Consider the following 25,977-nt stretch of genomic DNA (forward strand, 5'->3'; position numbering starts at 1 on the left):
TCTCCTTCCACTCACTATGCTCTTTGTAGCCCTACTCCCTCTGCTATAACCAGACACTAGAGCCCTGGAAGGCAGTACCAAGTTAGTGCAAGAGATACGGAAGCATTTAATGAATGCTCTTTTAATATATACATATTTTTAGAAAGCATTGGTAACTTGTAAAGGGTTGATGTTGTAGCTCTGCCAATTATCTTGCAAATAAGACACTTAATATTGCTATCCTCATCATCAGCTAAACTCTTTTGCTTTTCAATCCAGTAATAAATAATGACAAAATTCAACTAAAGATTCTTCTGGTCTAAGAAGGCCACCATATTTGGCTAGAGGGTCTTATGTGCCTATCACCTTATTTCAAAGATAAGACAGAAACGAACTGTCAAAAGCATGCCATCATCCAGAAGTTTCTCCCTACACTGACTTCGGGAGTTGATATGGCTGTACTCTGTGTGTGTGTGGCAGGGCACAGGATGTTGGGGGAAAAAGTGATACTTATTTGAAGGTTGTTACCATAATGAGTCGTAGACCTGTTCATTTTCTCTAATTCAGAGGGGACCATATGCATTTGCTCTGTAGCACAAATTAAAAAACAGCATTTTATGAGTGCTGTCTGTTGTAGTGACAAAAGACTAAACATCACATAGCAAAGATTTTTGGAGGAAATATGCAAGAGTCACTGAGGACATATGGTTGATTTCAGCAAGAAAAATGATATGACAAGAGAAAGGAAATCAGCTGTGTTGTGGCAAGGTGAATGTACAGAAAGAACACAGAAACTGAATGACATTAAAAGTCAGTGAATTGGCCATCCCGAGGTACTTAAGGGGCACAGAAAACTAGGAGTGTGGTGAATGATGTGTCAGTGAACAGTTTATAGACACTGCATGTTACAGCAGGTAACTGAGAGCAAGAGTACCAGGGAGCAAAGAGAGAAGCTGTGCATCACAGAACAAAATAAAATGGAAAGAAGGATCTGTGGCACCAGACTTGGTGGATTGAGGTTATAAAACTCAAAATTGCTTAAATATTTCCATGAGGTCCTTAAAAATCATACTAGAATAACAAAACCTAAGTATGTTTTAAAGCTGTTGAGGAAGAAAAAGTTCATTTACTCTTAACTGGGACATTAATGTAGTGAAAATATAAGCTTGATACATCTGAGATAATAAACCAATAAGGAAGCAAATCAAGGATTCTTGTAAACCAGAAAAAAATCCAGAAACTTGTAAAGATGGGAGGAAAGCCCAAATTTTTCTGTGAGTTTGTGAGATAATAAAAAATGTATGTGTTGATCTCTGTCCCCAGTTTCTGGCACAGAACTCCTAAAATCTTCATTATTTTCTATGTGATGAGAGCACTAGGAGCATTTTTTGTTCTATTCTGTGTGGGCTCCTAGACGGGAGCTGGTCATCACAAAGACCAAGCCATGATTAGAAGCTTGGATTAGAAGCTTGGATTTCCCAGAGAGGGGAGAGGGGCTAGAAATGAAATTCATTGGTCATTCCTACATGAGGAAGCCTCCATAAGATTTTAATAGCAGGGGGTTTGGAGAGCTTCCAGATTGATAACACATCCACAGTGGGATGTTGACACCCTTCAGCTCCACAGAGACAGACCCTCCCAGGGCTTGCCCTATATGTGTCCTTATCTAGCTATTCATCTGTATCCTTTATCATATCCTGTAATGGACTGATGGATGTTAAATGTTTCCCTGAGTTCTGCAAGTTGTTCTAGGAAATTAATTGAGTACGAGGAGGAGGATCATTGGATCTATGGCCAGTTAGTCAGAAGCAGGGATATTAATCTGGCTCAAGACTGGCATCTGAAGTGAGGAACAGATAGTCTTGCAGGACTGAGATTTTAAGCCATGGATCTGACACTATCTCCAGTCAGTAATAGAATCAAGTAAAAGTGTAGGACACCTGGCTGGCATCAAAGAGAATTGCTTGTTGAGGCGGAAAATCCCCACATATTTGGTGGCCAGAAGTGTTGGAAGTAAAGTGTTCTGTGTGATTAGTAAAAGAGACTCACAGGAGAGAAACCCAGAAGGGAAAAATTGGGTTTTTCCTTACACAAATGGAAAAATGGTAGGGTTTTCCTTTCTAGAGTTTTTTCAAAGGAATCTGTAGCACTCAAAGCAAAATCTGTGTAGGAGGACAGAGTGTAGAAAATAAGAAATACAATCAAATAAGGCTTCATTGCCAAAGCAAGAAAGGCCAGGATATTTTCAGTATGTTTTATCTTCCATATTGACAAACACAATATGATGTTCCAAGCACTCTTCACAGTACTCTACAAGCACAGGATCATGGAATCTATACACAGCCTTATGAGATAATTATGCTATAATCTCACTGTCTGTTGCCCTGAAGTAGTTGGTTTCTAGGAAATGCTGGCAAAATCATCACATCTGTCTTCTGGCCCTCTGCTGAGGCCCACATGGCTTCCTATCACGGCAGGAGCCATATTGGACCTTCCTCGCCTCTGCCAGGAAAATCACACACAGGGGCCTCTGCCTAGCAGACCTTAAATTGGAACCCGGTGGCAAGAGCATCTGGGAAATGTGGGTTCAGGCCTTCAGTTCTTTCAGTAAAAGAAAGAACAAGGAAGGGTGTGGAAGTGGTTGCAAGATGTCAAGAGACACTCAAACACAAGGGAAGCATTTTCGTTTTCTCTATACAAGTTTTTTTTAGAAAGGGAAAACTCTTGTGTGTTCGAATCCTGTGTATTAGAACTATATTTCAGTCTTTCATTCACAGATGTTAAACTCCTTTTTATGTTTCAGAGCTAGTTTTGAAAGGATAATAATATTAGAGAATTTAACATAACATGTCTATATTTGAGAAAGTACACTTAATTGGGGGGTTAAGATTGATCTGTTTCCTAAGAGGCTTTGAGAACAAATAAATATAAAAGTCATTAGATTCAGCATGGATGCCATCAATCTACCACTTAACTGGTGGGAAGCAACCAGTCAATGAAATAAACCAATACAAACATGTAATCCCTACCATTACCAGCAATGGTGGCCTTTGCCCTGTCTCTATTTTCAGCTCCAGCCTCCCAGGGAAAGGTTGGTCATATCAGTTACCCAATATTATTGATTTTTGAGGGGGAGGGGGAAGAAGCGTTTGCTCAGTACAATGGAGGCATTTTTTTTCCCACTTTGCCTGAATTCTCTGGTTGTTATTATTTTAAACCATGGCTGCAATTTAATTTTAACAGTTCTTGGTGACTTTGTTGCTTTATCACTCACTGTGCTGAAGCAAAACATAATCTAGGTGTTCGTATATAGGGAGGAATTCAGTGAAGCAAGTACTGTTGCAGATCTCTTTGTGTAAATAAAACAATTAGGAATCTAAGGCAATTCATAAAAGCCAGCCCCCACCACGGTCCACATATAGAAACAGAGGTTGTGCAAAAGCACTGGTACAAAAGTCATTTTGGGTCAGAGAGCATGGCCAAATGGTTCTATAGAACCTAGTCAAGTTTAGTAAGTCTAGGCATCAATGGGAGCACTCTGAGCATGTTCACCTCAGCTGTGTCTTCTGAGGGGCTGAGGGCAGAATGCAAGCATTTTGCTTTTATTATGAATGATGGGCACATATTTGTTAATGTTTACTAAAAATAGTGATAATAACTGTTACGTAATGTTACTTATCAAACACTAAGGAGGAACTATTAGTATCCACATTTTACAGATGCACTCATCTGTGATGTAAATAAGGTAATAAGTTGCCCAAAGTCATAGGTAGAAGTAGTCTGGTTTCAAAGCTCAAGTTCTTAACCAATGTGGTGACATATGGTTCACAACTGTAGTTATTTTGACTGCCTCGGCACACATGAATCATTGGCATATGTGTCCAGGAATATCATTCTTACTAAACAAATTTTTATAAAAGGAGATGATATCAACCACCTTAATCCTTGTTCACAATCCTGTATTAAGGGAGTAAGCTAGCCCTTGTCTTGAGTAATTCCTGTCCTTGTTGGAAACAATTGGCTTCCTATTACAATTTCCAGTTAATTACCAATTACCAATTACAATTAATTAGCCTTTAATGAGACTTTTCTCTAATGACAATTAGAAGATAAATATGAAAAGTCAGTTTAGAGGGACTGGGTAGTTCTTGGGAGCAATATATAATTTTGTTACAAATGACTCTGGCTATGTGACTATAATTTTAATGCAAATCTATCTATATCTATGTAATATGCCAATGGGAAAGCACTAGTTATAGTGCAAAAGATCGGAATCAACATGAATGTTCATTAATAGTTTCCTGGTTAGATAAATGATAGTATGTACTTATAAATGTGCAATTTAAAAATTGGTGGAGAGGTTCCCTTAAGCAACCAATTTTGGCTCAGGTCATCATCTCAGGGTCATGAAATCAAGCCCTGTGTTGGGCTCCACACTGGGTATGGAGCCTACTTAAGATTTTCTCTCCATCTCCTTCTGTCCCTTCCCACCTCCACTCTCTCTTGCATATGCATGAGTTGTCTCTCTGTCTCTTTCTCTCTCTAAAAAAATAATAATTACATAAAATAAAAATTGGAGGAACTCTATTTTTTTAAAGTTTTTTTTTTAATTTTTTATTTATTTATGATAGTCACAGAGAGAGAGAGAGAGAGAGGCAGAGACATAGGCAGAGGGAGAAGCAGGCTCCATGCACTGGGAGCCCGATGTGGGATTACGATCCTGGGTCTCCAGGATCGCGCCCTGGGCCAAAGGCAGGCGCTAAACCGCTGCACCACCCAGGGATCCCAGGAACTCTATGTATTAATGGGAAGCTATTTGAAATATACTGTTAAGGTTTATAGAAATGGATACACTACTCTTTATATAAAAAAGATAAGAAAATGGAGAAGCTATAAGTGTATTGGCTTACACAGGAATAAAATTTTTTTCTGGAAGGATAAACAGGACAATATCAATAGCATTATCTGTGAGTGATAGAGATGAAGGTGGGGAATAGGATGGGAGAAAGACTCTTCACTACATGTCATTATATCTTTTTTAACGTCTGAACCAATGAAGTATATTCCCTATATTGCAAATTGATTAAAAAATTAAAAGAAGCATTTACTGCATACTTGGGCATGGACCATTCCAGCTAGGCACTATGACTGGGAGGTATAGAAAACACAAGGTTCTCAAAATCTTTATTTGGGTAAACAAAACATATACCACTTAACACTTACTTAGTAAGCAACATGTAAGGAAGCACAAATTAGGACAAGACAAACTGTTGCCCTAAGTGCTAAGGGCATGCAGAGTAATGGCATGCAGAGAATGTGCTGAGTATAATCAGAGATGTCTTCCTGAGGGAATTGAATTGCAGGCCTTGTTGAGAGAACAGAGATATGGTGTCATAAACAGTAAGGCTTTGCACATGCAGCATTATGGTAACTACCATCAAGTGTGGGGAATCACACTAAAGTCGTGAAAGTCATTGAGTAAGATTGAGAGGCTGGTGCCTTGAGGGGGTAGAACACTGGTAGCTCGAGTCTCTCATGACAACAAGAAAAAGGGGCTATATTCATCTTATTTAGGTAGGAATTGAGCTTGGTCTTGGTTTATACTTGTTTTCTACTGGGTTATCTCACCAGATTCTATTATTGTTTGTAATAGCTTTTAATCGACTCTCTTAGATCTTCTGGGTACATATATATGCCATTTACAAAAAGCAATAATTTTACTCCTTTCTTACCAATTTTTTGTGTCTCTGTGTTTTCTTTTTCTATTTTAAATGCATTGCCTGGTAGCTCCAATACAATCTTAAATCATATCGTGGATACTGGGTATCTTTCTTATTCCTAACTTAGAATCATCTAGTTGGCTATTGAGATAGAACATATTTTATTATGTTAAAGTGCAGTATAATTAAGTGCTTAGATTTTAAGTGGTTTTAAACTTAAGAATAGCTGTTGAATTGTGTCAAATGACTTTTCAGCATCTACGGAAATTATTGGATTTTTTTTCTTTTAGATCTATGAATATAATGGATAATTATAATAAACATAATATTGAACCATCCTTGCATTTCTAGAGTTATCCACACTAGATTGTATTCTTTTAAGGCACAGGTATATTCTTCTTGCCGATATTTTACCCAAAAGTTTTATACTGATATTTATAACTGAGAAGTCCATATACTTTTCTGTCAAGGACTGCAGTGGACATACTTCTAAGGTGCCCTGGTGGTGTTTTTACCTTTGTTTAATTACAAGTTATGGATCCAACCAATACAATATGGCCAAGGAGATGGGATATAACTTCCATATTTAAATTATATTATATACATCTTTATCTTCCTAGCAAACTTTTTCTGGAGTCTCTCACTCCATTGGTGGCTTTGAAAAAGCAAGCTCCCATGAATTCTACAGCCACAAAGAAGTGAATTCTGCCAACAACCAAAGTGAGCTTGGAAAGAGATTTTTCTCTTATCAGGCACCCAGATAAGAATGCAGCCCAGCTGATATATTTATGGCAGAGGGCCAAGGTTGGCAGTGCCTGGACTCCTGACCCATGGAAAATATGAGATCATAAATGTGTGTTATTTTTGGTTGCTAAATTTGTGATAATTTATTATGCAGCACAGAAACAAATATAGGGACAATCTTTAACAGGCTTTGTTCTCAAGATACTTTATATTTTCTGGAAAATATTTGGAAGCTTTTCTTTTTTATTTATATTCTAAAACTGATTAGATAACATTATCTTCCATAAGTTTGGTGTAAATCCTCTCTTAATCTGCTTTCATTTGGTTTATTTTGGAAAAAAAGTTCTCTGACAGTTTTCTTTCCTCTTTGTAATTAGATTTTTCTATTTCTTCTGGAGTCAGTTTTGGTAAATTATATTTTCCAATAAAAGTATCCTTTTCATTCAGATTTTTTCATTTATTAGTATGGAACTGGGGAAAATACTATCCTAATTCTCTTAATTTTTTTCCTCCTGAACTTTTAAAAAACTATCTCAGTGAAAGCTTTAATCTAATTTTTCCAACAAAATCAGCTTTTGGATTTATTTATTGTTACCATTATTTATTCGTTGGTTTATTTTCTAACTAATGTCATCTCTGTTAATGCTTTCTAATATTCACTTTTTATTCCTTTTCTTGCAAATTCCATTTTTTAATCTTTGCTGCTTATTGATAAAATATTTAAGACTACAATATTTTCTCTGAACACTATATTTCACATTAGCTATATTTCATATACTCTAATATGAGGTGGTTTAATTATTATCATTTTTTAGACATTTTACAATTTGAGATTAAATATTCCTTTTGAGTGAGCTGTGTTTAGGACTTTCTAATTTCTAGAAAGTGGGGGCATTTTATTGTTGCTTTTGTTAATTTCTAGTTTTACTGCATTGTGATCAGAGGATGTTTCCTGTATTAATTTTACTCTTTGGAGTATACTGAGGTTTTTCTTCTTGCTCAGTGTGATTGGTATATATGAAAGGTTTGTAAACACTTGGAAATAAATGTATTTTTTTTATGTTTATGGTTCAGTACTTGGTATTTATCATTTGACTTCCATTTATTTTTTTAAAGTTTCTGTTTTAATTTCTAGTACAGTTAACATAGAATATTATATTAGTTTCAGGTGTACAATATAGTGAATCAACACTTTCATACAACACTCAGTGCTCATCACAACAATGTTCTCCTTAAGCCACATCACCTACTTGACCCATCCTCCCATCAGCCCCTCCCTCTGGTAACCAACCATCAATTTGTTCTCTATCATTAAGAGACTGTTTCTTGATTTGTCTCTTTTTTCCCCACTCAGTGCTCATCACAACAATGTTCTCCTTAAGCCACATCACCTACTTGACCCATCCTCCCATCAGCCCCTTCCTCTGGTAACCAACCATCAATTTGTTCTCTGTCATTAAGAGACTGTTTCTTGATTTGTCTCTTTTTTCCCCCTTTGCTCATTTGTTTTGTTTCTTAAATTCTGCATATGAATGAAATCATATGGTATTTGTCTTTCCCTGCCTGACTTATTTGACTTAGCATTATACTCTCTAGCTCCATCCATATCTTTGCAAATGGCAAGATTTCATTATTTTTTATGGCTGAATAATATTCCATTGTATATACATACCACATCTTCTTTATTCATCCATCTATTGGTCAATACTTGGGGTGATTCCCTATTTTGGCTAATGTGAATAATGCTGCTATAAACACAGGTGTGCATTTATCCCTTTGAATTAGTGTTTTTGCATTCTTTGGATAAATAAGTAGTAGTGTGAGTACTGGATTATAGGGTAATTCATTTTTAACTTTTTGAGGAACCTCTATACTGTCTTCCACAGTGGTGTTTCATGGTTTGCATTCCTACTAACAGCATATGAGTGTTCCTTCATCTCCACATCCTCACCAACATCTCTTGTTTATTGTATTCTAATTTTGCCATTTGAACAGGTGTGAGGTGATAAGTCATTGTAGTTTTGATTTGTGTTTCCCTGATGGTATATGATGGTGAACATCCATGTGTCTGTTAGCCATCTGGATGTCTTCTTTAGAGAAATATCTGTTCCAGTCTTCTGCCCATATTTTAATTGGATTATTTGTTTTGATGAGTTGATGAGTTTTATAAGATCTTTATATATTTTGAATACTTTATTGAATATGTTATTTGAAAATATCTTCTCTAGTTCTTTAGGTTGCCTTTCACTTTTGCTGATTGTTTCCTTCACTGTGCAGAAGTATTTTATTTTGATGTAGTCCTGATAGTTTATTTTTTAGTTTTTTTTTAAGATTTTATTGATTTATTCATAAGAGACACAGAGAGAGAAGCAGAGACACAGGCACAGGCAGAGGGAGAAGCAGGCTCCATGCAGGGAGCCCGACATGGGACTCAATTCTGGGTCTCCAGGATCAGGCCCTGGGCTGAAGGCAGCGCTAAACCTCTGAGCCACCCAACCTGCCCTGATAGTTTATTTTTGCTTTTGTTTCCCTTGTCTCAGGAAACCTAGCTAGAAAAAAGTTGTTATGGATGACACCAGAGAAGTTACTGCCTGTGTTCTCTCCTAGGATTTTTATGGTTTCAGACCCACATTTATGTCTTTAATACATTTTGAGTTTATTTTCGTGTATTGTGTAAGAAAATGGTCCAATTTCATTCTTTTGCATGTGACTATCCAGTTTTCCCAATACCATTTGAAGAGACGATCCTTTTCTTTTGGATATTCTTTCTTGCTTTGTTGAAGATTAATTGACCATATAGTTGGGAGACTCATTTCTGGACTTTCCATCCTGTTCCCTTACTCTATTTGTCTATTTTTGTGTCAGTACCATACTGTTTTGATTAGTACAGCTTTGTAAAATAATGTGAAGTCTGGAATTGTGATGCTTTCAGCTTTGCTTTTCTTTTGCAAAATTGCTTTGGGTATTTGCAGTCTTTTGTGGTTCCATACAAATTTTAGGATGGTTTGTTCTCATTCTGTGAAAAATGCTATTGGTATTTTGATAGGAATTGCATTAAATGTGTAGATTTCTTTAAGTAGTATGACATTTTAACAATATTTGTTCTTCCAATGCATGAGCACGGAATGTCTTTCCATTTCTTTGTATTGTCTTCAATTTCCTTCATCAATGTTTTATAGTTTTCAGAGGACAGGTCTTTCACCTCTTTGGTTAGGTTTATTCCTAGGTACCTTATTATTTTTGGTGCAATTGTAAATGGAATGTTTTTCTTAATTTCTCTTTCTGCTGCTTCATTATTGGTGTATATGAATGCAATAGACTTTTGTATATTGATTTTGTATCCTGTGACTTTGTTGAATTTGTATACCAATTCTAGTAAATTTTGGTGGAGTCTTTCAGGTTTTCTATATACAGTATTATGTCATCTGCAAACAGTAAACGTTTTACTTCTTTCCGGAGGGGCTCGGGCAGAGGAAGAGGCTCCGTGAGGAGGGGGCTGCGCGGTTCCAGGAGCAGCTCGGAGGGGCTCGGGGGCGGCTCCGCGGAGGGGGCTGCGGGGCGGGAGCGCGAATCCACCAGCGCAGGCTCCGGAGCACAGGGCGCCGGGACACAGCCCAGGATCCCGCCTCCCCCGGGACAGGCAGAGGCCGGGAGGGCCCAGGACAGCAAGGACGCTCCTGCCCCAGCTGAGCAGATCAGCGGCCCCGCCCCGGAGCCTCCAGGCCCTGCAGACGGAGTTCCTGCCGGAGCTGAATCCAGGTTTCCAGAGCTGGCCCCGCCACTGGGGCTGTTCCTCCTGCGGCCTCACGGGGTAAACAACCCCCACTGAGCCCTGCACCAGGCAGGGGCACAGCAGCTCCCCCAAGTGCTAACACCTGAAAATCAGCACAACAGGCCCCTCCCCCAGAACACCAGCTACACTGACAACTTCCAGGAGAAGCCAAGGGACTTAAAGTACACAGAATCAGAAGATACTCCCCGGTGGTTCTTTTTTTTTTTTTTTTTTTTTGTTGTTTTGTTTTGCTTTTTGATTTGTTTCCTTCCCCCACCCCTTTTTTTCTCCTTTCTTTTTCTTTCTCTTTTTCTTCTTTTTTTTTTCCGTTTTTTTCTTCCCTTTTTTTTCTCTTTCTCTTTTCTTTCCTTCTTTCTCTCCTCTCTTTTTCTCTTTTTCCCAATACAACTTGCTTTTGGCCACTCTGCACTGAGCAAAATGACTAGAAGGAAAACCTCACCTCAAAAGAAAGAATCAGAAACAGTCCTCTCTCCCACAAAGTTACAAAATCTGGATTACAATTCAATGTCAGAAAGCCAATTCAGAAGCACTATTATACAGCTACTGGTGGCTCTAGAAAAAAGTATAAAGGACTCAAGAGACTTCATGACTGCAGAATTTAGAGCTAATCAGGCAGAAATTAAAAATCAATTGAATGAGATGCAATCCAAACTAGAAGTCCTAACGACGAGGGTTAACGAGGTGGAAGAACGAGCGAGTGACATAGAAGACAAGTTGATGGCAAAGAGGGAAACTGAGGAAAAAAGAGACAAACAATTAAAAGACCATGAAGATAGATTAAGGGAAATAAACGACAGCCTGAGAAAGAAAAACCTACGTTTAATTGGGGTTCCCGAGGGCGCCGAAAGGGCCAGAGGGCCAGAATATGTATTTGAACAAATTCTAGCTGAAAACTTTCCTAATCTGGGAAGGGAAACAGGCATTCAGATCCAGGAAATAGAGAGATCCCCCCCTAAAATCAATAAAAACCGTTCAACACCTCGACATTTAATAGTGAAGCTTGCAAATTCCAAAGATAAAGAGAAGATCCTTAAAGCAGCAAGAGACAAGAAATCCCTGACTTTTATGGGGAGGAGTATTAGGGTAACAGCAGACCTCTCCACAGAGACCTGGCAGGCCAGAAAGGGCTGGCAGGATATATTCAGGGTCCTAAATGAGAAGAACATGCAACCAAGAATACTTTATCCAGCAAGGCTCTCACTCAAAATGCAAGGAGAGATAAAGAGCTTCCAAGACAGGCAGCAACTAAAAGAATATGTGACCTCCAAACCAGCTCTGCAAGAAATTTTAAGGGGATTCTTAAAATTCCCCTTTAAGAAGAAGTTCAGTGGAACAGTCCACAAAAACAAGGACTGAATAGATATCATGATGACACTAAACTCATATCTCTCAATAGTAACTCTGAACGTGAACGGGCTTAATGACCCCATCAAAAGGCGCAGGGTTTCAGACTGGATAAAAAAGCAGGACCCATCTATTTGCTGTCTACAAGAGACTCATTTTAGACAGAAGGACACCTACAGCCTGAAAATAAAAGGTTGGAGAACCATTTACCATTCGAATGGTCCTCAAAAGAAAGCAGGGGTAGCCATCCTTATATCAGATAAACTAAAATTTACCCCAAAGACTGTAGTGAGAGATGAAGAGGGACACTATATCATACTTAAAGGATCTATTCAACAAGAGGACTTAACAATCCTCAATATATATGCTCCGAATGTGGGAGCTGCCAAATATATAAATCAATTATTAACCAAAGTGAAGAAATACTTAGATAATAATACACTTATACTTGGTGACTTCAATCTAGCTCTTTCTATACTCGATAGGTCTTCTAAGCACAACATCTCCAAAGAAACGAGAGCTTTAAATGATACACTGGACCAGATGGATTACACAGATATCTACAGAACTTTACATCCAAACTCAACTGAATACACATTCTTCTCAAGTGCACATGGAACTTTCTCCAGAATAGACCACATACTGGGTCAAATCGGGTCTGAACCGGTACCAAAAGATTGGGATTGTCCCCTGCATATTCTCAGACCATAATGCCTTGAAATTAGAACTAAATCACAACAAGAAGTTTGGAAGGACCTCAAACACGTGGAGGTTAAGGACCATCCTGCTAAAAGATAAAAGGGTCAACCAGGAAATTAAGGAAGAATTAAAAAGATTCATGGAAACTAATGAGAATGAAGATACAACCGTTCAAAATCTTTGGGATGCAGCAAAAGCAGTCCTAAGGGGGAAATACATCGCAATACAAGCATCCATTCAAAAACTGGAAAGAACTCAAATACAAAAGCTAACCTTACACATAAAGGAGCTAGAGAAAAAACAGCAAATAGATCCTACACCCAAGAGAAGAAGGGAGTTAATAAAGATTCGAGCAGAACTCAACGAAATCGGGACCAGAAGAACTGTGGAACAGATCAACAAAACCAGGAGTTGGTTCTTTGAAAGAATTAATAAGATAGATAAACCATTAGCCAGCCTTATTAAAAAGAAGAGAGAGAAGACTCAAATTAATAAAATCATGAATGAGAAAGGAGAGATCACTACCAACACCAAGGAAATACAAACGATTTTAAAAACATATTATGAACAGCTATACACCAATAAATTAGGCAATCTAGAAGAAATGGACGCATTCCTGGAAAGCCACAAACTACCAAAACTGGAACAGGAAGAAATAGAAAACCTGAACAGGCCAATAACCAGGGAGGAAATTGAAGCAGTCATCAAAAACCTCCCAAGACACAAGAGTCCAGGGCCAGATGGCTTCCCAGGGGAATTTTATCAAACGTTTAAAGAAGAAACCATACCTATTCTCCTAAAGCTGTTTGGAAAGATAGAAAGAGATGGAGTACTTCCAAATTCATTCTATGAGGCCAGCATCACCTTAATTCCAAAACCAGACAAAGACCCCACCAAAAAGGAGAATTACAGACCAATATCCCTGATGAACATGGATGCAAAAATTCTCAACAAGATACTGGCCAATAGGATCCAACAGTACATTAAAAAAATTATTCACCATGACCAAGTAGGATTTATCCCTGGGACACAAGGCTGGTTCAACACTCGTAAAACAATCAATGTGATTCATCATATCAGCAAGAGAAAAACCAAGAACCATATGATCCTCTCATTGGATGCAGAGAAAGCATTTGACAAAATACAGCATCCATTCCTGATCAAAACTCTTCAGAGTGTAGGGATAGAGGGAACATTCCTCGACATCTTAAAAGCCATCTATGAAAAGCCCACAGCAAATATCATTCTCAATGGGGAAGCACTGGGAGCCTTTCCCCTAAGATCAGGAACAAGACAGGGATGTCCACTCTCACCACTGCTATTCAACATAGTACTGGAAGTCCTAGCCTCAGCAATCAGACAACAAAAAGACATTAAAGGCATTCAAATTGGCAAAGAAGAAGTCAAACTCTCCCTCTTCACTGATGACATGATACTCTACATAGAAAACCCAAAAGTCTCCACCCCAAGATTGCTAGAACTCATACAGCAATTCGGTAGCGTGGCAGGATACAAAATCAATGCCCAGAAGTCAGTGGCATTTCTATACACTAACAATGAGACTGAAGAAAGAGAAATTAAGGAGTCAATCCCATTTACAATTGCATCCAAAAGCATAAGATACCTAGGAATAAACCTAACCAAAGAGGTAAAGGATCTACACCCTAAAAACTATAGAACACTTCTGAAAGAAATTGAGGAAGACACAAAGAGATGGAAAAATATTCCATGCTCATGGATTGGCAGAATTAATATTGTGAAAATGTCAATGTTACCCAGGGCAATATACACGTTTAATGCAATCCCTATCAAAATACCATGGACTTTCTTCAGAGAGTTAGAACAAATTATTTTAAGATTTGTGTGGAATCAGAAAAGTCCCCGAATAGCCAGGGGAATTTTAAAAAAGAAAACCATATCTGGGGGCATCACAATGCCAGATTTCAGGTTGTACTACAAAGCTGTGGTCATCAAGACAGTGTGGTACTGGCACAAAAACAGACACATAGATCAGTGGAACAGAATAGAGAATCCAGAAGTGGACCCTGAACTTTATGGGCAACTAATATTCGATAAAGGAGGAAAGACTATCCATTGGAAGAAAGACAGTCTCTTCAATAAATGGTGCTGGGAAAATTGGACATCCACATGCAGAAGAATGAAACTAGACCACTCTCTTTACCATACACAAAGATAAACTCAAAATGGATGAAAGATCTAAATGTGAGACAAGATTCCATCAAAATCCTAGAGAAGAACACAGGCAACACCCTTTTTGAACTCGGCCATAGTAACTTCTTGCAAGATACATCCACGAAGGCAAAAGAAACAAAAGCAAAAATGAACTATTGGGACTTCATCAAGATAAGAAGCTTTTGCACAGCAAAGGATACAGTCAACAAAACTCAAAGACAACCTACAGAATGGGAGAAGATATTTGGAAATGACGTATCAGATAAAGGGCTAGTTTCCAAGATCTATAAAGAACTTATCAAACTCAACACCAAAGAAACAAACAATCCAATCATGAAATGGGCAAAAGACATGAACAGAAATCTCACAGAGGAAGACATAGACATGGCCAACATGCACATGAGAAAATGCTCTGCATCACTTGCCATCAGGGAAATACAAATCAAAACCACAATGAGATCCCACCTCACACCAGTGAGAATGGGGAAAATTAACAAGGCAGGAAACAACAAATGTTGGAGAGGATGCGGAGAAAAGGGAACCCTCTTACACTGTTGGTGGGAATGTGAACTGGTGCAGCCACTCTGGAAAACTGTGTGGAGGTTCCTCAAACAGTTAAAAATATACCTGCCCTACGACCCAGCAATTGCACTGTTGGGGATTTACCCCAAAGATACAGATGCAATGAAACGCCAGGACACCTGCACCCCGATGTTTCTAGCAGCAATGTCCACAATAGCCAAACTGTGGAAGGAACCTCGGTGTCCAACGAAAGATGAATGGATAAAGAAGATGTGGTTTATGTATCCAATGGAATATTACTCAGCTATTAGAAATGACAAATACCCACCATTTGCTTCAACGTGGATGGAAATGGAGGGTATTATGCTGAGTGAAGTAAGCCAGTCGGAGAAGGACAAACATTATATGTTCTCATTCATTTGGGGAATATAAATAATAGTGAAAGGGAATATAAGGGAAGGGGGAAGAAATGTGTGGGAAATATCAGAAAGGGAGACAGAACGTAAAGACTGATAACTCTGGGAAACGAACTAGGGGTGGTAGAAGGGGAGGAGGGCGGGGGGTGGGAGTGAATGGGTGACGGGCACTGGGGGTTATTCTGTATGTTAGTAAATTGAACACCAATAAAAAATAAATTAAAAAAAAAATAAAATAAAATCTTTAAATAATAGTCAAAAAAAAAAGTTTTACTTCTTCCTTAACAATTTGGATGCCTATTATTTCTTTTTGTTATCTGATTGCTATGGCTGGGACTTTCAATATTATGTTGAATAAAAGTGGTGAGAGTGGACATCTTTGTCTTGTTCCTGTCCTGGGGGAAAGCCTTCAATTTTTCCCTATGCAGATATTCACTGTGAGTTTCTCATATATGATCTTTACTATGTTGAGTTATATTCCCTCTAAATCTACTTTGCTGAGGGTTCTTATCATGAATGGATGTTGTACTTGTCAAATGCTTTTTCTTCATCTATTGAAATGGTTATATGATTCTTATCCTTTCTCTTAAGGATTATCATTTGATGTCTGACATTAAATATAGCTGTGTAGATAATATGAGAAGTTGGGTTTTTTTTTCTCATTTCTCTCATATTTCCCAGCTGCCCAAAAGATTCATTTTTTTTAGATCTAGTAACTTTGCTAAAAATGTGCAGCTGTTGAACATGTGTAACACATAACTGCTTTTTATATTTAGAATAAAGTGTTTTTGTTTAATGTTTTCTTGAATTTTATCTTTAAATATTCTATCTATCCCATTTCCCTCTTTCATAGATTCCAATTATGCATATGGTGTATCTCCTTTTCCTATTGCCATTGCTGCATTTATTTAAAAAACAATTTATAGCAAAATATTTGTTTAAAATTTAGTCTCTTCCAAGACAATATTTCTTTAACTTGGTAAGTGATTTTGTTAGTGAATTTCACTGTTTGTTTCTTCCTATATGCTTATGGCTTCTCTGCACAGATGTGTGCTAATTCCTGCTTATGGTTTATTATTATGAACTGAGTGTTTGTGGACCTGTTATAAGAAGAGTCTCCTGTTAGTGGGATGGAACAAGACAGGGCTCTACAGTAGCTGCCCTTTGTTTTTGTTTTTGTTTTCTCAGTTACATAGACCCTGTCCTATCCTTAGCTATCACAAACCTAGGCTGCTACCTGCAAATATGGCTTTTTAATTCTTTTCTTTCTGTAAATCCTTCTCTACTCTTTCTGATTTAATCATTCTATTTGGTTAGGGGTGAAGAATAGTGGCTTCTGCCTTCAACCAGCTCACTCTTGTTTCTTCATCCTCTTTTGAAGATACAGACACACCTTTTGACCTTCAGTTATGGTTCTCTCCTCTATGCAGTGTATTTCAGTTACATATTCAGAAATCTGCCAGTGTCATGTTCCTATTCTCCACTGTTCTCCACTCTTTCCTATGTAGCTTCTGCATAAACCCTATCACCTGTGGCAAAATTTAGACATTTTGTGACTTGAAGTGTTGTTAAAAATGGAATTTGTGCTTTTGTTTTTAAATGTCAGTTGTTTTCTTCTTGACTGTACCCAAGAAAAGAGGAGAATCCTGAATATAAGCTGCCACATCCATACCAGAAGTCAAATGCTCCTTGAGCTATTCTGACCAGTAACTTCTAGAGAAGTGATCTTCAACAGAGTAATTATATATTTACTGTATCATGGCAAACATCTGGTTTTCTTTATTTTTTATTTTTTCTGTTCTGCTTTTCTCTCCCTCATACTGTGATTATGATGGGGCCATCCATTTCACTACCATACTTCCTGGATACAAAGATAGGCACATGATTTTACCCCTGTAGGTAAAATACTTAGACCTGTTCAGGCACGTGACACAAATAGTATCAATCAGAGCTCTTTGGGGAGATTATTTAAGAGAATGGGAAAATGATCTTTCATCTTTCCAGATTTCAAGCTATACAAATCCTACAAGCCTAGTGCTGCTTGGAGGAAAGGCTTGCCTGAGAATGAAGAAATAGAGGGGGAAAAGGACAATTTCTGATAAAATCACCTGAGTGCCTGGATCTAACTATGCCTGAAACCAGTTTCAGTTATTGCTTTATGACCCAATAAGTTCCTTCTGCTGTTTGAGCCAATTTGAATTGAAATTTTGTCGCTGGCAACCCAAGCGGTCATAACAATTCTAGGGTCTTTAAGTTTTTCAGATTTATTATTCATTTATTCTAAACTTTATTTTTATTTCTAAAATTCAAAACATTTTCCCATAATTTTGATCCATGAATGGCGTATCAAGAGATTTTAATTAAATTATATCTTCAAAAGTGTACTTTATTTTTAAATTTATTTTTTATTGCATAATTAAAAATCATTATTTTATTTCTACAATATTAAATATTGCTAGATATTTGCTATGTTAAGACTGCAAACGTTTCTGAAACTTTTTTTGTGAGAATGTCAGATAGTCTACCTAATATTTTTAATTCTTTTAGTGTGTTTCCTCAAATGTAGCTCAATTTTCAGGGCGTATGTTCAATATTTTGCTACTAATTAAAAGGTAGCTTGGTGACATCATTACTTTCAGAAAGAAGAACATCATACAGCCTTGATTTCCCAGGAGGTAAACTTGCCTTTGCTAGATGCACGATGCCAGACCAGTGGTTATTTTCATGTGATGTTAGAGCCAGATGAAAATATTTGCAACTCTCTGGCCACAAAAGGCTTTAGCAATTGGGAATGCTGAAGGTCTAATGACTGGTAGAAAGTGCCAGCTTCCAAGATTTGAGGATGAAAAGAGACTTGTATAGGAACAGTGTTCTTTATTGAAAAGTAAGATTTACAATTCATATATTTGGTTTTTGGTCATTAAGCAAGGACTTTTCTATGGCCAATGCAAACAAACTTGTACTTCAAAATCAGATAGGTCTTAGATTAACATTATTTCCACTGTCATCATAAGGTATCTCACTAGTAAAAAAAAAAAAAAAAATGCCTTTTCTTTGAAAAGTGACTCCCTGTTAAGCACACTAGCTTTTGCATGATTTGTACATATTTTAATTAAAAATATGTCTAAAATGAAATAGAATTTGACTAATCTATAATATAAAAATTGCATAGAGTACTGACTCTATGCCTAAACTCCCCTACTATATCAGACAATAATCCTTAAAGAAATTATCATTTAAAAAACTTTAATAACATAGTACGCATATATAATAAATGTGAATGTCTTATTCCTTAGAAATATGGAATGCTGAAATAAATGATCATGAAAACAGATTATCTATTATTAATGAAGAAATGCTGTTTTTCACAAATAGAGATAAAAATTAATAATTACAAATTTACATTACACCTTACCTAAAACAAAAAATAGACCTGGTAGTGATGCTAAATTCTGGGAAGTTAAGCTTTCCCAAGCATTCCTCAAATTAGAATGATTGTCCTGAGTCCTACAGCGTAAGTCTGGGCTTGAGCTATGTCTCAGGAGGAACTCACTATGGGGGAAAGGGAGCCCCGGTCTCTCAGCCACCACTCTGTAGCTACTCTTCCTTTCCTGTCTTCAAGGCAAATGGGTATATTGCCTTCCCCCTTACTCCAGACACACCATGGATACTCATATTCTGATTAATTTCTCCTTTGCAGCTGTCCACAGTGTTGAATTTAACTTGGTTTGAATTGATAAATATGTTGGGGCAAGGGAGCATAGGCCATACACAGGAGCACTAGCGTGGCTCAGGGTTTGTCTTGTGCAACATTTTTGGATAATGATATGCATGACTCAGGATTTGGATGGGAGATTATAATAAAAGAAAATATTTACTGGGTGCTAACTGCCAGGCACTGTTATTAGCACTTTACATCTACTTATGCATTAAATTAAAGTACCATCACTAAATAATATAAGATGAGCACTGATATTCTTCCCACTTTACAGAGGAGGTACCTGAGAGGTAAAACAAATTGTCCATCTTCACACAACTAGTAAGTAGTTGATTGGGAATTCAAACCCAGGGAGTTTGGCTTCAGAAAGCAGGCTTTTCATCACTGCATTCTATTTTCTACCATGTGGGGTTTGATTCTCTCACCTATTATATTAAAGGGCTTTTGAGGAGGAGATATTAAGCAATATTTGAGAAAAGAAAAGGACCATTGACCTCTAAAAATAAGGTATCAGGGAACAAGAAAGTGTCACTGAGAAGGAACTGAAAAGTGAATAATGAAAAAATTTGTTTCTCTTTCTCCCCCTCTTCCATCTCTTCTCTCTCTCTCTCTCTACCTCTTTCTCTCTGAACCCTCTTCCCCCTCTTCTAATTCTCTTTCCCTCCCTGTCTCCTCCCTTTCCCCTCTTCTCTTTCTCTCCTTCCCTCTCTCTCTCTCTCTTCCCTTCCCATTCTTCTCTCTATATTTCTTTTTTTTTTAAGATTTTATTTATTTATTCATGAGAGACACAGAGAAAGAGAGGCAGAGACACAGGCAGAGGAAGAAGCAGGCTCCACACAGGGAGCTCGATGTGGGATTCGATCCCAGGACTCCAGGATTACGCCCCGGGGCTGAAGGCAGGCACTAAACCGATGAGTCACCCAGGGATCCCCCTCTCTCTATTTCTCTCTCTCTCTCCCCTTTCTCTGTCTCTCTATCTCCACCACTCCCACCCCTGCTCCCACTTTCCCCTTTGCAATGAGTCTGAAGGTATTAACACAGAGGCAGGTTCAGATGGAGAAGTGAACAGAGAAGAGGCAAAAGATTAAGGCATTATCTTTCACGCTCTTGACAGTGAATTTCAAAAATAAATGATTCAAAGCCCATCAAATCAAACTGAGAAACCAAGCCATGCGGTAAGTCACCAGAGAGGTTAGACTCATATCCACTCAAAGATTTGATTTGAACTCAGAACAAAAATAGCTTCCACAGTCAATAAACACAAAAAACTGAAAATCATCTTAACGCTATAGGCAAAGTGTTTCTTATTAAATTTAATGGTCATATATCCAGCCAAATGAATATAATTTAGGAGAAGAGAGTTTTAACACAGAAATTAAGCTTGTGTTAGTTAGACTTATCTTTGTTTAATGTAAACTTCTGACATGAAAACGAACAATTTGTCTTTAACGTTTCACACTCTTGTGTGGTGGAGATGTTCATTTATGTTTTGATCATCAGTATGTCATTGGCTATTTTAATACTGAAAGAATCAGGTGCAATCAGGATGAAAATGATATGTATTACCTTAAATGTATTTTAAGGTAATTAGAGATTCTCCTTTGCTCTGGTGAAGAAAAGAAAAAAAAAATCTTTTGATGTTGCTAACAGTATTCCAGGCGCTTCTAGCAAGCCTAAATGATACAATGGAGTATTCTGAAGAGATGATACTAATATTGTTTTGGGCAGAGCACCTAGGAATGTCTGAATCATCTGCGAGATCAATAATCTCTCTGGGGGAGGTCACTGGGAGGGATAGTGTACAAGATAATGACTGACCAAAGCAAGAATTAATACTTATTATTAGCTGGCCTAATAGTCTAATGCAGAACTTCAGTGAGTTAATACACAGTCCTTTTCTCTTTAAGGCTTAAAAACAAAGCAGTTCATATGTGAGTTTTGTTTACTTCAACTCTAAAAACCAAACCCAAAACTCAGACCTTAGCACTGCAAAGCATGAAAAGGTAAATCCAAAGCATATCCTTCGGCTCCAGAGAAAAGAGAGAGGGTAACTAAAAGAGAACTTCTTGGACAAGGACAGCTGCCTTGAGTTTGGCCCATTAAAGAATAAATGTTCCCAAGAGAAAGAATGAATGTAGCCTGAGCTACTTAGAGCAGTCCTAGATTTCTTATCAATCTAGTTGAATAAATGAAACAGATAGCTGCTCAGTGCTATGAAGAAAATAAAGCAGGCTAAGGTGATAGAAAGCAACAGGGTGGTGGTGACTATTTTAGATACTGGAGGCAGAAAGGGAGTCTCTAAGGAAGTGACATTTAAGTAGATACCTAACTCAGTAGGAGGAATTCCAGTAAACATGTGGAGAAGAATATTCCCAGAAGTAGGACTATGGCATATCAAGGCCTTGATACAAAGACAAGCTGGAGTGTTACTGGAGGAGCCAGAGTCCAGTGTGGCTGTAGTGGTCTGAGGGAAGAGAGAATGCTAGAAGATGAGCCAGACGAGGAAGGTAGGGGCCAGATGCAGGGCTTATAGACCTCACAAAAGAGCTTGAAATCAATCATTATGATAACGGAAAGTTGTTGGCAGGCTTTTAAAGGGGGTGTGATAGGAACTTACTCTTTAAAAGATCACTCTGACTGTTCTGCTGAGTATAGATGCTGGGAGGGAAGAATGAGATTCTGAAGACCAATAAGAAGGGAGTTCCTGCATTCATTTTAAAAGATGTTGTGGGGGGCGGGGGTTGGTGCCTGGGTGTCCCAGTCAGCTCAGCATCTGACTCTTGTTTTCAGCTCAAGTAATGATCTGATCAAGGGTTGTGAGACTGACCCTGAGTTGGGCTCCATGCGGCATGGAGCCTGCTTAGGATTCTCTTTCTCCCTCTGCCTCTACCCCACTTGCATGCTCCCTCTCAAATAAATAAATAATGTTGGGGATGTGGACTAGCAGTTCAACGTTCAACTAGAGATGGGGCTGTCTCCCTTGAGAGACAAATTTAGCAAAGAGATGTCAGACCTGTCCCACCAGCATCATTGTGGGGCTGTGTCCCTAGTCTTTGGCCAATTTGTAGCCACAGGGAACCAACGGAATGTCAGTTCAGTCCCCAAAGCCTTTTATAAATGCCTGTTTAATGTCACATCCAGAAGCTTCTGTTAGTGCTCAGCATATAGATATGAACATTCCATCAAAGCACCATTATACGGCACCTCCAGTTATTACCTTCCATTCTGTCTTCACCTTGATTTGTGCTCTGCTCTAATTCTGCCCCAGTTCACTACAAAGGGCTAAACAACAAGCGCCAGATTATAACAGCCCCAGTAACACAATGCCAACATCATGTGTCTGATGTTTCCTGCCACCTTAATCAAATCTAATAGTACAATTCCTTTTGTTACCAAACTCTCACAGATAAAGCCCCTATACCATGAATCAAACCCCTCTTTTCCCACAAATAAATGTAATCCTCCCAAAATGAATCTTCCCTCCCTCAATCACTGAGCAATGAAGGTCTACACTATTAAAGTCTTCATACCAAGGCCACCCACTGCCTGTTCTTCCTCTTCTGTCACGGGAGCCTTTGCAGCAACTTCAGCAAATGACAAAACCAGATCATACCAACTCCAAGCGCCTTCTATTTTTCACTTTTCCAAAATTCTGCAGGATGCAAAGCACTCTTAAGTACACTGCTAATCTAATCCCATATATATTCAATGCTACATACTAAATCGCTCAAGTGTCAATGCCATTATGGAATAGGAATCTTCTACAGTAAGAGCCTGGGATCCACAGATAGCCTATGAAGCTTCTCATCAGGTTCAGAATAAAATCACCCCAGGGGCCGCCATCCCTGTCTAACTTTCCAAAACCATCCTCTGTCACAGTTTTCTCATTTGGCATGTCTGGGAAGTTATAGGGTGGCCAGCATTTCCCACGTTGTCTTAGCAGCCAAGGTCACATGTCCTGAGAACCCCCTCCATTCCAGGCAAACTGGGGCAGACGGTCACCTTACCACAAACTTATTTTGTCTCACACATGCAGGCTGGCTTCTATGCATGGGACATTCTTCTCCAGCTCTCTTGTTCTCATCATTCAGTTTTCTATTCCAATGAATCTTCTCAGAAAGGCACCTCTAACCACATGCATCATTATTGGTAACATTTATCATCATCTGATATTCTTTAATTTTTCCATTTAATTATTTATTGCATGTCTCCTCCTCTAGCATGTATACTCAACCAAGGACATTATCTTCTTTCTTGTTCTATGTACACCTCCAAGAACAGTCCCTGACACATAAGAGTCTTTCCAAACATAGTCGTTGAGTGAATGATTTTTTTTTTATTCTGTTCTAGTCATCATCCTAAACCGTAACATCATAATCATCCGTACCAACACAGATAGCAATTTTATTCATTCATTCAAGAATAAAAATTTCAAAAATCAGCAAACTTTTATGGACCGTGGCAAGCCAGCAAGCGGGGGAGTCACAGAATCCATAATGAAACGCTTCACCAGATGGATAAACTCTTTAAGTGGTGCTTCGTGAAAAGGTTGCTTTCCTTCGTTTCCTTTTGGAACTGTTGTGAATCATCTTCGTCACATGAATTAGTGCTTTAATGTGGAAGTACTACCTTCCATGGATATTGTCTCTAGTCCTGCACAGGGCAGAGGGCTCACCCTATCCTTGAACCCGCATTTCTAGCATACTCAGTGCCAAATGTCTAAACCAAGTTCTGGACACTTCCTCAAGTACCCAGGGTTTTTGCTGCTTATTTCTAATTCTAAATCTTCCAAAATGGAATTGGTCCCCTACCTACAGATTTGTTCAGCTCAAGTTACCTTGTCAGGCCATCGAGAAACACCCCCCACCCCCGGTTCTCACGCTCTTGAGCTCCTACCAGAATCCCTATATACTGGGAAGGTAGAGGATTTTCCAATCAAACTCCAAGGAATGTTCGGCTTGAGAGAATGGAGCAGAGAAGTCCTCTTCTACTTTAAATTCCATTCTTCTGTTGCCAGGTCCAAGGCTTGATGACCCAAAGTCCTTCCCAGCAGCGGAGGACTCCCCTCATGTACGATCCTAATTGAAATCAACATCGCCCAGGCCGGCCCTTCCTCAGCCTTACAGATCAATGGACAAGAGGCCGGAGGGGTGGAGAGGTGGGGACCAGGTCCCCTCAGCCCTAGAGGGGTTTCTGGTGACTTCTGCCCGGAAGGTAGGTGGCCCGCCGGGACAGACAGGAACGGCCTATTTTAAAAGAGGCGCCTGGAGCCTGGCGACAGACCGCTTCCCGCGTGCGCTCCCGGAGGGGCCTGAGGGGGCGGCCGTGTCCCGGAGGGCCGCCCGCGGAGCCGCCTCCCGCCCTGCGACCTTCCCGCGGCCCGGGGTGCGCTGAGGGAGGGGTGCACCCACCCCTGCGGGGCCGCCAGGGGTCGGAGGTCGGGGGTCGGGGGTCGGGGAGCGCACGAGTTCGCTTCCGGTTCTTTCCGACGTTCCGGCGTTTGTGAGCGCAGGGCGTGCTCCTTGTCCCCGGTCGGAGGAGGGCGCAGACAGCTGCGGAGGCACGGCCCCGCCGCCCGCACCCCTGTGGGGACCGCAGAGATCGGGCTGTGCGGGTCTTCCCACCCCGCAGAGCTCCGGGGTTGCAAGGACTCGGCAGCCCCCGCCCCCTCCGCGTTCCTCTCCTCGGCCTCAGGGGCTTTGGTCTGCGCTGCCAGAAGTGAAACATATTTCCTAATGTGTTTTCTTTCTTTTTTTAATAAAAATATCAAAGGCATACTTATCAGGGGCTGAGGAGGGAGAGCCGCGGCAAAGGCTGCTCTGCAGAGGAACGTGCCGGGTGCCGTGACCCACTCACCCAGGGGCGGCGGAAGATTGATGGCTGGACCGGGGGGGGGGGGCGGGGGGGCCGATGGAGATCAGAGCGCGGCCGGCGGCGCGGAGAGCGGGGCTCCGGCCCGGCCCGGCCCAGCCCGGCCTCGGCCTCGGCCTGCAGCGCGCACAGCGGGGCGGGAGGCGCCGGGCGGGGGACGGGGCTCCGTGCGGCCGAGCGCGCAGCCCCCCCCGCCCCGGCCCGAGGGCCTGACGTGCAGCCCCAGGAGTCGCCGTCTCCAGGCGGAGGGGACCCGCCGCCGTCCCGGAACCCGCGCGGGGCTCTCGGGCCTGCCCGGCGCGCGGGCGGCGCTGGGAGGCCGGAAGTGCGGGGGCGCTGCCGGTGCGTCCCTCGGTCCCCATCCCCAGGGTCGCAGCCAGAGTTCAGGCTGCTTAGCCGTCGTGCAGCGCTGCGCTCGGACAGAGGCGTTTTTATTTCATCAGGGTGTCGGTTTACAGCCATTAGCCGAGCGGAGCGGCCAGGATGGCAGGCCTCGGGTGCCCTATCGCCAGATCTCTCTTCCATTATTCAGGTCTTTAAAAAAAGAGAGAAAGGGAGGGAGAGCGGCTTTAAAGACATTATGTTTTGTGACTTGTCTCTATCCTCCGGCCCGAACAGTCTAAAATAGGTTTTATTAGAAATCATCATTTAAATTCCTGCCCAGGAGCATATCGATCTTTCGCGGATAATGGTTCCCAGATCACGGAAAGTAGCAGAGAGGGTCTCCAATGGGCCGACATAATGTCAGTGACAATTCATTTTTTTGCCAGTTAGGACGCTGGTTTAATATCCTGAAAAAGGCACTTAACACCACCCTTTCATAACATCTGTCAGGGCCCGTCCAGCGGCTTGTTTCTCACACTGCGGGCTCCCGGGCAGCGTGGGGCCTTGCTCGGAAACATGCTTCTCTCCCAGGCCTCGGAATTCCTCAGCCTCCAGCCACCCCCGCCCCGGGGCCCAGCACTCGCAGACCAGCTG

General features: G+C 40.2%; 1 long non-coding RNA gene across 2 annotated transcripts in view; it reads left to right on the plus strand.

Moving 5' to 3' along the window:
• The first annotated feature begins 24,138 nt into the window (after window positions 1-24,138).
• The window catches only part of LOC144311333 (uncharacterized), a 28,470-nt gene continuing 26,631 nt past the window's right edge, over window positions 24,139-25,977 (plus strand). For both annotated transcript variants that reach the window (XR_013376915.1, XR_013376919.1), the window contains exon 1: window positions 24,139-24,342. This is a non-coding gene — a long non-coding RNA (uncharacterized LOC144311333). The remainder of the gene's footprint in view (window positions 24,343-25,977) is intronic.

Source organism: Canis aureus, chromosome 1 (assembly GCF_053574225.1).
Source record: "Canis aureus isolate CA01 chromosome 1, VMU_Caureus_v.1.0, whole genome shotgun sequence".
In the NCBI taxonomy this organism is placed as follows: Eukaryota; Metazoa; Chordata; class Mammalia; order Carnivora; family Canidae; genus Canis; species Canis aureus.